This window comes from Corvus brachyrhynchos, unplaced genomic scaffold (assembly GCF_000691975.1).
Source record: "Corvus brachyrhynchos isolate BGI_N302 unplaced genomic scaffold, ASM69197v1 scaffold60, whole genome shotgun sequence".
NCBI classification, from domain to species: domain Eukaryota; kingdom Metazoa; phylum Chordata; class Aves; order Passeriformes; family Corvidae; genus Corvus; species Corvus brachyrhynchos.
In genome coordinates, this window is record NW_008236767.1 from 1,690,773 (window position 1) to 1,695,829 (window position 5,057).

Here is a 5,057-nt window from a genome sequence, read left to right on the forward strand (position 1 = left end):
CACCTGGAATTACGAGCACTTCCAATCCACACAGCGTACAAGTCGGTGCACCAATAAAAAGAACCAAAAACTATGGTCCAGGGCAACAAACAGTATTTTTGACCTCTGTACTTGCTTTGGCTGGGATAGAGTTAATTTTCTTCCCACTAACTGGTATGGGCTATACTTTGGATTTGTGCTGGAAATGGTGTTGATAACACAGGGATATTTTAGCTGCTGCTAAGCATGGTTTGCACAGTGTCAAGGCTTTTTCTGCTCTTCACACCCCTCCACCAATGAGCAGGCTGGGTGTGGACAAGCAGTTTGGAGGGGACACAGCCAGGACACGTGACCCCAACTGACCAAAGGGATATCCCACACCATATGGCATCATGCTCAGCATATAGAGCTGGGGGAAGAAGGAAGGTGGGGACGTTTGGGGTTATGGCATTTGTCTTCCTGAGTCACTATTACATGTGATGGAGCCCAGCTTCCCTGGGGATGGTTGAACACCTGCCTGCCCATGGGAAGTGGTGAATTAATTCCTCGTTCTGCTTTGCTTGTGCATGTGGCTTTTGCTTTATCTATTAAATTGTCTTTATCTCAGCCAATGAGTTTTCTCACTTTTATCCTTCTGATTTTCCACCCCATGCTGCTGGTAGGGGACTGAGTGAGAAGCTCTGTGGGGCTGAGTTGCCAGCTGAAGTTAAATCACAACCACCTGTAAAATAAATTTGTACTACGCGGAGAATGTAGAAGACAAATTTTGTACTATCTAGCATAGTGAATACTCAAGAGAGGAACAAGCAGGCTTTATAAATACTATCAAACTGACAGCACAAATGAAAGAAGGGAATTATTTAGTCTCAGAAAACAGCAGGTCAAGAAGAAAGGCCCTCAAGCTAAAGAAAGTTTAGATTACAAAAAGCTCTTCATGGAGCAATTAGATGGTCATATGTATATACCTGAAAAGAACTGGGAAATATGTGTTTTGGTTGTTTAAAAGTTGACATTAGAGTAAGTGTGTCAGAGTAAACCCCTATTGAAAAACACCTGCAGTAGCACAGAACGAGACATGCTCTTAGTTCATGGAATTAATAAAATCAGCTAATTGGGAAATAGCTCTGGTGCCTGAGTCACCCTGTACCTGCTGTTTTACATCTTTTGCAAAGTAGGCATAAAAATGCTAATACATAGTCAGAATAAAATGTCATTATTCTGGCTGCAGTGAGCTTCACACTCATTTTACTGTGTTGTCAATTTCTGCATATGGCAGTAACAAATCCACTTCTTGTGCTGTAGGTATTTAAGTACAGTTTACAGAAAACAGAAAATGTCTTTGTCAGAAGGCCAGTCTGTCCTTTAAATGCATGGAAAAGGACTGAGTGATCTCAGTTCTGACACTGGTATCTATCCTTTTACGCACACTATTCCCCTCCCCACTGAAGTCAAGAGGAATAATAGTTTCCCCCTTCTACACTTTTTATGGATCACACGCCAAAAGAACATGATGATGTGGTTTACTTTGGAGTTTTTTTCATTAATATCTGCAATGTAATCAGTGAAGTCAACAGTACTCTAGAAACAGGGATACGGTCTTATCTGAAATAGCTTTATTTAACAATATAAGGAATTGGAACGGATTCACATTTGCTAATTTGTTTTCTCCACATGGACAGCTTTTCTTGTTGTAACAGCACTTCAAATATAATGCATTTAAATGGTTACTGTGTTACAGCTTTTTCTGCTTTTCAGAGAAAAAGTAGCTGATGTTCTTTTCTAAAAAAGAAAAAAGGTTAAATGTGATTTTAAGAAGAAAAACACATTTCTTTTCATAGCAAAATAATTTTAAGGCAGGCCAACCTTGAGTTCAAACTAATTGGTAAGATTCCTTCAAATTAGTTATGGATTGTCACTGTCAAAATCTGTTTCTTTACAGTAGCATGACATTTTCCATCCCTTAAGTTCTCACAGGAACATACATAAATTTTGATGACAGAGTTTTCAGAAAGCCTGTAAAATACATGTCTAAAACGTGGCTATAGTCCTAAACTATTTTTCAAAACTAGAAAGTATAATACTGTAACATCAGGCCATTTCAAGTTAGCAGTGACAACTGCTCAAACCAGTTCCTTAAAAGGCTCAGAACTGGGAGTGATAAGGACTGATTAAATTAATTGGCACTGGAAAACTCCCAAAGACTTTCACATGTTTCTTATGCAAAAGAGATAAAACTCACAACTATTCCAACTTCCCTACATTCATGAAAGACAAGTATATCTAGAGTTCCTCCTGCTTTGGAAATGTTTTTGGAGAGCATATTCTACAGATACATAAAGCACCTGACACTGTGCTTACTCCACTTTTATGCTGATGTGAATAAAATCTGGAGGGTCTCCTCAGAATAAAGCCCATCTCAGTGAAACCCAGGGCAAAGCCTTAAGAAAGTCTCTCCTCCCATTTAACTCATGAGGTCAATTTTCTAAAAATGTATAGTTCACTTTAGTCAGTGTATTGTTCTAATAAATAATTCCTTAATTGCACTCATCAAAAGTCCTAATGACTTTACAACATTATAGACTGAAAGTGAATGCATATTTCAGTCATATGGACTTCAAAAATAAGAACATCCTAAGGACACTGTTGGGCATCTGTCAGATGGGTGAAGAATGATAAATGTGGGCTTGTATCATTATCCCCTTAAATGCCACAACCCCATCTGTAAACCAATGAGAATTCATTTAAAAGATACTAGAGAAAAGCAGATTACCTTGGATTTATGGAAAGGTAGATCTGGTTTTGCTTATTGTCTGTTTGCTTATTTTCAAGGTCCTTACAAATGAACAGCCTCCACCTTCTTTATTGTGCTTTTCTAGTTTTCTCTTCTCTGTGAAGTTGGAAAGATTAACATTAGAAACCTGATTCAGATCCAGTCGAATCTATTGATCTGCTTTTTGAAACACCTGAGCGTAAGGCAAGGATGCTCCTTCATTTGCATTCTCACACAACCTTAGCAAGCATCAGCTGGTCACGTAGGAGAAGACTTTCAAGTGACCACTGACGATATATTCCCTTTAACATGTATGACTTTTCTGGAAATTTTACACTGACCTGAAAATTATGAAGAAGGGCTGGAAGAGACTGTGATAGGGGACACATAAAATTGGGACAACCAGCTACAATACCCTGGAATCATGTAATCCTTAAGGTTGGAAAAGACCTTTAAGATCATTAAATCTAATCATCAACCTAGCACGGTCAAGTCCACCACTAAATTCTACCTCTAAGTGCCACATCTACACATTTTTTAACACCTCCAGCGATGGCGACTGCACCACTTCTCTGGGCAGCCTGTTCCAATGCTCGATTACCCTTTCAGTGAACAAATTTTTCCTAATATCTAATCTCATATGGTATCTAGGGAAAAGTTGCAAACAGAAATTAGTTAGGAGTCCCATGTGAGATGGCATGCAGTACCAACATTTCTCAGAGCATCCAAGCGTTGCACCAGCATTTCTCAGGCCAGGTTTAAATAAAAACTAACTGGTTTTACTGTGAAAATTATAGCTCCCCATTTGATCAGATATTGGAAAGTACAAATAGACATGTAGTATAAGGATAGAGATGAACACGTGAGTGAAGACAGGAGGTGTAGGCAATGGCATTTCCATCTTCTTTCTGCCCCATCAGGGCTCACATCTTCATATTAATCATTAACATGAAATATTAATTCCTTTTGAGAGGGACTTGCTGAACTCTATAGATTGTTTCGGTGTCTCAGACCAGGAAGAGGAGTGTGATGTCCTCTGAGGCAAGTGAATGTGCCTCTGAGGCCACTGAAAGTGTTTGTATGGGAAACTGGAGGCCTACAGACAACTTTTGAAGTGAGAAAGCCTGAGCACTGACCCCTGTGCTGGTAAGGCATGCACAGGTTCTGTGTTCATTCAAGAGCTCCCTGTTGGACAGGAGCTCCTTACCACCAAGATGCTGTGAGGTGTCCATCAAGGTCTGTCAGAGTAAACCTCATTCCAGTAATCCCTGCTGACGCACAGTTAAGAACTTTAAAGCACTGATGTAAATTGCAGCAGTCTGGCAGCTGCTATAAATTGTATCCAAGCTGGGCTGGATCAATAAGATCCAAAGTCTCCTTGGATTCTGTTCTTTCTTATACCAGAAGAGGCTCTAATATTTGTTCTTATTCTTCTGCCTAAATAAAAGGATCATGGCACAAAGAAATAGGACGATATACATTCAACGTAAAGCATTGAAACCCTTGGCCACGTTTCCCCAGTCAGGTCTAAATCTGTATATGTTTCCTGCTTGGTTATGACTGCAGTTGGTCCCCTCCTCTCCACTCCATACTGAGGTGTCCTATTAAGAAAGAGGGAAGCTCAGCAGTTCAAGTCCTCACCGGTGAATAGAAATTTTGCTGCTCCCTGTTAAGGTTGGTTGTATATGAGGAACAAATTCTCTTGCCTGCAGTATTCTGGCAATGAGTACTTTTTGCAGATTGATTAAATGCTTCAGCTTTGCTCAGTCTGTTAATCTCAGCAGCCATTTATTGCTTCATATACTACAGTGCATTGGGGATTATCTCTTAAGCACTGTGTGTAGAAGGCATGTAGCAGCAAGATACAAATCTTGTGTCTTGGAAACGCTTCTCTGGAAATAAAGAAAAGCAGCTGTCAGTAAAAACCAGGATGGTTTATATTGGCACTGGATGCCTCAAACTTCTGTCATCAATACTGCGAGCTCCAATGTCCTCCATCACCTCAGTGATACTAACTCAGACTCTGTGGGTTAGCATAATGTACTGCTGCTGCTACACCCTTTCTTGTCTGTTAATTCCCAATGACACCTGACCCAGTGGAAAAGGGACTTGCAACTCCTAGACAACGTGAGCAATTGCTGTCGTGTGTTGGCTGGAGCAGTCATCCTCTTAATCCAGTAAACTTCTATTGATTCCTTCCAATGTTGCAGGTATTGTTATTTTGCATGTTAAGAATACATTTAAAGGTAATAAGTGCAGCCTAGTGGACTAAGCAAACACACGTTATCAGTGAGGCTACCAGCACAGA

The 5,057-nt window shown here is 40.0% G+C and overlaps 1 long non-coding RNA gene across 1 annotated transcript in view; it reads right to left on the reverse strand.

The window, feature by feature from the left end:
• Positions 1 to 1,584: 1,584 nt before the first annotated feature.
• LOC108444980 overlaps positions 1,585 to 5,057 on the reverse strand; it is a 13,675-nt gene continuing 10,202 nt past the window's right edge. The window contains exons 3-4 of the long non-coding RNA XR_001859704.1: positions 2,750 to 2,866; positions 1,585 to 1,758 (exon numbers count right to left, since the gene is read on the reverse strand). This is a non-coding gene — a long non-coding RNA (uncharacterized LOC108444980). The remainder of the gene's footprint in view (positions 1,759 to 2,749; positions 2,867 to 5,057) is intronic.